Source organism: Phyllostomus discolor, chromosome 4 (assembly GCF_004126475.2).
Source record: "Phyllostomus discolor isolate MPI-MPIP mPhyDis1 chromosome 4, mPhyDis1.pri.v3, whole genome shotgun sequence".
Lineage (NCBI taxonomy): Eukaryota > Metazoa > Chordata > Mammalia > Chiroptera > Phyllostomidae > Phyllostomus > Phyllostomus discolor.
In genome coordinates this window covers 204,658,315-204,666,323 of record NC_040906.2, presented here as the reverse complement: position 1 = coordinate 204,666,323, position 8,009 = coordinate 204,658,315, and the positions used below count along the sequence as shown (strand labels likewise).

The 8,009-nt window shown below is 51.8% G+C and overlaps 1 pseudogene; it reads left to right on the top strand.

Annotated features, from left to right (window-relative positions):
• Positions 1-5,256: 5,256 nt before the first annotated feature.
• LOC114495120 lies at positions 5,257-7,576 on the top strand (annotated as a pseudogene).
• The last annotated feature ends 433 nt before the right edge of the window (positions 7,577-8,009 follow it).

Sequence of the window (8,009 nt, the reverse complement as noted above, 5' to 3'; positions counted from 1 at the left end):
TCCTACTCATCCTCTCACCCCCGTGCCCGTGAGCTAATTTCTATAATTCACTAACATTTCTCTTTCAAGTTTAGAACTGGTTTACATTGGAAAAGGGTTTTCCGAGGAACAAGGAATGCGGCCAGCCATCAGCCGGCTCTCAACCCTAGCTGTGCTGGAGCAGCTCTGTGAGAGCCACTTCCGCTGCACTCTTTGTGGGCGGGGGGGCTGGGCTCCCTCTGAGGGCCCCCTGAATGGCGGGGTTCCCGGCCCTACACCCAGCTGTGCTGGGGGCACGGTTTCCTTATCCCCCAGACCGCTCTCCAGTGTTGCCCACCGTGGCGCTCATAGGTGCTCTGGGATGGGTTCCTGGGCTTGACTGTAGCTACCTTGAAGAAGTGGGGGGGAGCCCCCACCAGAATTCAGGTTGGACGTCAGGACTGACAGTGCCACACCCACATCAAGAGGGCACGGGAGAAGCTCATCGCACACCTCGGGAGGCTCTGGGGGGCAGCGGGCGGGCTTCCCAGCGGGCTGGACAGGCCTTGAGGGAGGAAGGAGACTGGGTGGGGTTTGATACAGTCCAGGGGCGCGGCTGGCGTGAGGCTCCCACGTGGGAAGAGGCTGGTGTGGATCGCCTCTCCCACCAGGGCCGTGGGTGGATGGAGCACCTGCCTTCTTACCAGCTCAGCTCACTGGATGGGGGTGGGTGGGGAGGGAGGGGCCTCCGAGCTGTCAGCACCCCAACCTCCAAAACTGGAGCCAGACTATGTTGTCAGTTTATTTTGGATTTGAGAACAATTTTTCAAAATATGGAAAAATTTTATATGTCAGACAAGATTTACCTGTCCTTGAGCAATAACCGGATGCGGGGGTGTGGAAACCCTCGAGTGACCAAGTCAGCAGTGCCCCGCCCACCCCACTCCCGCGGGTTTCCCACGTGAACGAGCTGTCGGGAGATGGCCTCACAGCATTGTCCGCTTGGCTGTGCAGCTTTCAGTAATGACTCTGGAAATGTATGGGACGATTAAAATAGTCTTTATCCTTTATTTCAAACTTATTTTCTAAAATATTTATTTTTAGACAGAGGGGAAGGGAAGGAGAAAGAGACGGAGAGAAATCTCAAAGTGTGGTTGCCTCTCATGCGCCGCCTACTGGGGACCTGGCCTGCAATCCAGGCATGTGGCCTGACTGGGAATCCAACCGATGACCCTTTGGTTTGCAGGCCGGCGCTCAATCCACTGAGCCACACCAGCCAGGGCTCAAAATTATTTCTTCATTCAAAGTCCCAACTGTCCTACTCATGACGAAATTCAACTGCAAATGAAGACCCTTATGCTGCAAATTTCCCAATTCACGCATGCAGCCCTGAGCACACCCCTGAGCTGCAGGCCTGGAGACCCAAGGGTGTCCTGGACAGCTCCGTGTGCTCGGCTAGAGGGCAGCTCAGCTGGAACGCGCCCCCCACACGGCTCCCGCCCAGCCCTGCACACTGGGTTCTTCCCTCGACTCCCCGTCTCAGCAGAGGGCACCGCCGCCTCCGCAGTCCGGTCCTCCCGAGTTCCCTCCGCGGCCCTCTGCCCTCAGCCCCACGTCTCGCGGGTGGAGTCTCAACACGTGGTCCGAATCTCGCCCCTTTTCCGTCTGTATTCTCTGGGCCATCATCGCTGCTGCCTCTCTCCTCCCCGAAGGCTCAGGAGCCCCTCACGGCCCCGCGCCCGGCCCTCGCCCCTGCTGTGGGCTGGACTGTGTCCGCCAACCAGATACATTCAAGTCCGCACCCTGAGAACTGGGAATGTGGCCTTGTTTATAGATCTTTGGCTAATTCGGAAATATAATGCATTTGTTCACCCATGTGTGTATTTTATGTACTTTTAAGGTCAGTCAGAGGTCTTTGCACAAAACGACAAAGTGGCACGTGGCAGGCATGTCTCCTTCCTGCTGCGGGAGATCAGAGCTGCAGTGTTCACGGGTGAGCCGCAGCCCGGGGCCGTTCCCCCAGGGACCCACGGCCCACCGAGCCTGTCACAGAGGGAGGGGCCCCTGTGGGACTTAGGGCGCCTGTCCAGGTGCTGCTCCCGGAACTGTGTCCGGGGACCCTGGACCCGTGAGTCAGCGCTTTTCCATCGCCGTTGAAGCTTTGTCCCCTTTTCAGGGAGCTCCCGGGCCTCTGGCTCTCCTCTCTGGACAACTGAAACAAAGAGAAAATTCTAGAATTCTCTCAGGAGTGGCGAATAAAAATTAGCAAACTTTCTCTTGGAAGATGTGAAATGGCCTAAAAATTAAGCAATACACCAATAACGGAAAGATGTAGCAGAAGCAGCTCAAAAAGATTGATACTCTTTTTTTTTTTAGGGCTTCTTGTTCAAATGTCATATCTGGCCTCTTGTCCTCATGGTCTGAAGCAGGGCTCCCCAGCCCCCGGACAGTGGACGGTACTGGTGGGTGGCGTGTCAGGGACCCGGCTGCACAGCAGGAGGCGAGCGGCAGGTGAGCAAGTGAAGCTTTGCTCGTATTTCCACCTGAGCCCCGCCTCCTGTCCCCACCCCCGTCCATGCACAAATTGTCTTCCACAGAACCGGTCCCTGGTGCCAAAAAGGTTGGGGACTGCTGGTCCAAAGAAAAGGGAAGGTGCAAAAATTGGGAAGATTCTTAAAGCCGTACGAACTAGGACAGAGAGAGCCGAGTTTGAAGTTTTCACTGCGGGCTTTGCGTACTGAAGCACCCGGTGGTGCACGAGAAAGACCTGATTGTGTCCGTCCTCTCTCGACTGGTGGACTTTTTCTTTTCTGCCACAGCATGACAGGACGTGGCCGGCCAGGCGGGGGCGCACTGTTCCGGCGGGGGTCTCGGCAGTGAGGGGAACAGCCAGAACCCGTTGGAGGATGGCGGGAGCCTGGAAGAAGGGGTGTTCCTGGGTCTGCCCTGTCCAAGCCCCGCTGAAGCAGGAGACTGATTGTGGGGACCGCCAGGGGTGGTGGTGTATCGCTTTCCAGTGGTCTCCAAAGTGGGGCGGGCCCTGTTCTCAGCAGGGTGCCCGATTAATTCTGGTCGGCGAACCACTGACCATGTGAGTGGTCTCTGACGGGCCGGCTTCTAGATAAAATCGAGGCAGGAGGAGTATTGGGGGAGAAAAGAGGTCCAGTTCCACTCGACCGTGCTAAGTCTCATTAGTTACCGACTGAGAACAGTTTGCATGGTCTCACGGATCCCAGCTTTGTCTCATGAATTATTCAAATATGGGAACAATTTCAGCTGCAGAGCACACTCTCAGCACTTGGAATATAGACATTTTATTTGGCCTAAAACTAAAAACTCCTTTGAAAACACAAATGTTATTCAAGCCCCCACCTCAATTCCTGGCTCCTTTTCTCTTGGGAAAGAGCTTCCAAAATATACAGTATTTTGGACATGTATTTTATTTGTTGGCCTAGTTTCTCTTCTGTTGGGAAATAAGCATAATAGCATTCAACACATCCCCACACCGGTCAACAGCGGTGGTCCTTAGGCGATTTTGTTGTTGCGCGAACATCATGGATGCACTTGGACACACCTGGATGGACGAGCCTGCTGCACACCCAGGCTACGTGGCATCGCCTGTTTCTCCCAGGCTACAAGCCCATGGAACATGTTACTATACAGAACAACAGGACATGAAACAATCGCAAGAGAAAATGATGCAATCAAGGGACTCGGGAAACACGAGGTGTCTGCTGCCAGCATCAGAGGGCTCCTGTTTTGTAGCAAACTTGCAGAAGTTTCCATGGAAAGAGCACAGGCTAGCATACTGATACAAGTATAGCATCACAAATACGTAAAACAGCACCATAGTCATTTATTGTGGTTATCGAGTGTCATGTGCTGTACGTGATTGTGCATGTACTTTTATGTGACTGGCAGCGCAGAAGAGGTGTTTGCACCAGCGTCACCACTAACATGCCAGGGATGTGCTGTGCTACGACACTACGACAGCCACGATGTCACTGTGAGACAGAACTCTTCCAGCCCATTACAATCCTAGGGGACCTGCATCGTATGTGTGGCCTGTCATTGACCAGAAGGCTGTTCTGAAGCTACGACTGTGTTTAAATAGCTCACGGGATGTGCCAGGCGTGGTCTTCGGTGCTTCGCATAGGTTCACTCATTTAACCGTCACAGCAATCCTGTGCGGTCGGTACCATTATTGTCTCCCTCTTCGGTGTAAACACAGTGAGGCCTGGAGAGGTAAGGGACTTGCCCAAGGACACGCAGCTGGATGACGGTGGAGCCGAGGCTTGTGGCCGGGCAGCGTGGGTGTAGAGTGCCCGCCGTCCCTGGATTATTAGGCAGAGAGCGGGGTGTTGGGCTGTAAGTGGTGTTACAACATGCCAAAGTGAAATGCAAACGCGCTGTTATTTAAAAATAATAGTTTATTAAGAACTGACTGCATCCCAGGTGCTGTGGCAGCCTTTTTAGATGTATTTCGTATTTATAACAATCCCAGATCTTTCTGACTACAGAGCCTGTGATTTCGACCACTGCCCTACATTATGTAGCATTGACTCAGAACTTGACTTTGAACTTCTCAGATATCTGTAAGGCTTATCACTCCTACATGGGTTATTTTAATATCTGTGTTAGGTAAAGTCTATAGTCAATCACAGGTGTGCAGTATGGGCAAGTCTAACCAGAGGAGATGAGATTGCACTGGCTCTGAGCACTTATAAAATCCACAGCCAGGAGGGTTCTCGTAGGCCTCTATCAGAACAAAGCCTCTCTTGTTGAACACACATACACTCTTTTCTCAGTTACTTCAAATGACGGAACCCACCATATTTTGATTCACCAAAGTTACGAGAACGCTCATAGTGATTTTGAATGTTCACATAAAGTAAGTGCATTAACCTAGGTGTTTGGTGCATTGATGTTTCTCCTTGTGCTGCCTTCCGCTTGTGCTGTCTCGGTGGTGGCAGAGGAGCCGTGCACTGGGCAGCGAGGGCGTGTGAGGGGGTATCACCTGCTCAGGGACATTGGGAAGGTCCTGCTGGAAGAAGAGGTTGATGCTGAGATCGGGAGGGAGGAGGAGGGAGGAGGGGGCCAGGCGAAGGGAGGAACATGCATGTGGCGTGCACGAGGGACAGGAAAAGGGCCGGTGTGGCTGAGCCACAGTGGGGTGGGCTGTGGAGGGCCCAGGGCTGCGGTGCAGGAGGGAGCCACGCAGGTGCCGCTTGGCCGTGTTTGGAGTTTTGCTTTCTAAGAGCAATGGGAAGTGGCTGCGTGTTTTAACCAGGGGGCAGAATGGATGGGCCGAATGAGTGTCAGGGCCTATTTGGAAGGCCAGTGCATGGCCCAGGTGAGAGAGGAGAAGATGCGGCTCGAATTGTGATGACAGAGGCAGAGGTGGGAAGAAGTGGGTGGACTTGAGAACTATTTTGAAGATAAAATCTAAATTCATAGCTTAGAGTTGAGAGATGGATTGGGATACCTTATTGGCCCCCCTTGAAAAGGATGATGAGAGGGGTGCCTCCCTGCAGCCTTTGAATAGGGACCTACTGGCTGATCTGCCAGCAAAGGGCCCCGAAATGCTCTCCTTACACACCTGGGGCCAAAAGACAGCCAGACTGCTGACCCGGGGCCACACCATGGGCCTGTGCCTGTGGGCTGGCGTCATGTGCCAAGGAGTGTCCTGATGTACTCTCTTGGAAAATCTGACTGCCTTCACCCTCCCTTGATACATTTGGTTTAATTTTCCTTCCTTTTTAGTGATGCAGCATACCAGAGGCCCATTGTACGTTATTAAACTTCTAATAATAAGTTCCATAAATAATGCCCTACTTGTTGAAAACATTTACAGTTCAGGATTTTCATTAGATGCAAGACTTGCCTTGAAGCTGACAACAATAAGGAAACTTATAAAACATGTGTGTTCCATTAAAAGCCCAAACATGAGTAATCATTTGTTAATTTTGGAGGTCTGGGTAATTAATACAGTTTGGGAATGGAGACTCTTCGTGGGTTGCATGCACAGTGACTTCATGAACAGGGGGCTTTCTGGGAAGACGTGCCAGGTATTCACTAAACTCAATTCCTTTTCTTCTTGGGTGTGCAGTTGGACTACATTTCCCAGCCTGCCTTTCAGCGGGATAAGACCACGTGATGGAGCTCTAGGCAATGGAATCATTGTGGATCATTTCCAGGACTGGCCCAGTAGAACCTTCCCTGCAAGAGCCTTGGTCTCTTCTCCTTTCTGCTCGTTGGAATGTTGGCTCCTCTAATGACCTTGGGTCTCGGCCGTTGGAGATGGCAGAGACTCTTTTCCTCTTTAAAAAAATTGGGATGGTGGCCACTGGGGGTCAGGGAGACTACACAGGGCTGCAAAGCGTGTAGGCTGGAGCCGCCACTGCCCCAGAGCAGCAAGAAGAAGTGATGGCAGCTGAGGCCAGAGAAGCAGTGGTGACCCAATGGACGACAGGCTCCTGAGCCTAACATACCCACCTATGTCCTGTACAGATAGAGCACCGCACGCTGACCGGGACCCAGCAAGCAGAAAGGTGGCCTCAGTCCCAAGGTCCAGATCATCTGGGGGTGGAAAATGTGGAACTGTTCATGGTTACTTCCAGGCCATTCTGAAAGAAGTGAGTGAGCTTTTAAACTCACCCGTTGAGTTAAATGTGCCAGTTCTACAGTGTGGCATCTTCAGAGAGTTCTCTTAAAGTCACTTCAAAGGGACCTACATGTGGAAATGAACTTCACTGTAACAGTTGAAGAGCAGCCCCCAAACTATCAAGTTTGGCATCATCAGCGAGTGTTAGTGGAATGGCTAAACGACCCGTCTCAGGAGCCTGAGTTTACTGCTGATGCTCCTAATCAGGATGTGAAGACTTAGCACACTCAGCGACACCGACAGTGGGCTGTTCAGGAATTTAAACTTTGGGGTACGGAGCTGCAGTATGTGGGCCAACTTCTTCTTTTTTAAAAATTGTTGTTCAGGTACAGTTGTCTCCATGTTCCTGCCATCACTTCCCCCTCCCACCCTCAACCCTTCCCCTCTCTGGCTTTGTCCATGGGTCCTTTATACATGCTGCTCGATGACCCTTCCCCTTCTTTGGACCAGCTCCTTAAAGAGGCCGTGAGAAACAACTCTGTCTGGAGCCAGAGGTACTTCGCAGTTTCACACCCGCTGGCTGCAGGGACTGCGCTGTGGTGGAGAGAGCAGCCCGACACACTCTGGAGGTGGTCGCACTGGGGCCCCGCAGTGAGAGCTCATGAAATGATTTGAAAGGGATTTTGTAGGGTCTTGGTCTTTCCAAGTATCTAGTCTGCTCAATCAATTACTTGATTTGCAACCAAATCACAGTTCCCCTACTTAATTGCCTTCCTTGTGGATATCTACAAAGATATACTAGAAAACCAATGTGATGACAAGGAGGACATTCTTAGTAAAACATTAGAGCTATGTGAAATCTTAGCTAAAGGGAAGGGCACTGTAAGAAAGGAATAATGGAGATGCATCGGAAGATCCCTCGGAAGCAAACCCAGCCCAGAAGGTGACCCACCAGCAGAGGTCCAGCAATGTCACCATCTAGGGAAACTTGATGGAATGCGTCTATTTCTTTAAGAGACTCTAACGCAGGAGTTTAAAGCTGGAGGGATCATTCCCTTCACCTGTGGTGTAGGCGTGCATCGCACAGGTGTTGCTCTTTAACAGGAAGTGTGCGTGATGCGCCTCAGGTGCTGCTGCTTTCCACCTGAGCTCTAAGCAGTCTGACTCTTTGAAAGCGGAGCAATTTGGGGGGAGAGAGAAGAAACGAAGCCCCTTCAGGGAACTTTTGTAGTCTTATCAACATCTACTCTTGGCCCTTAGCATCACTCTTCCCTAAATGGTCTGTGCAACGGGGCTTGTGCCATCAGTGAGTGCGGGTAGCTTGTATGTATGTGACTTACACATCGGTTCAGGGAGCCGATGAGACGCAAACTCCTGCATTAGAGTGTCTCTGCTGTCAGCAACTGCTGACGCCCAAAGCATGGTTTTATAACAAAATGATAGATGT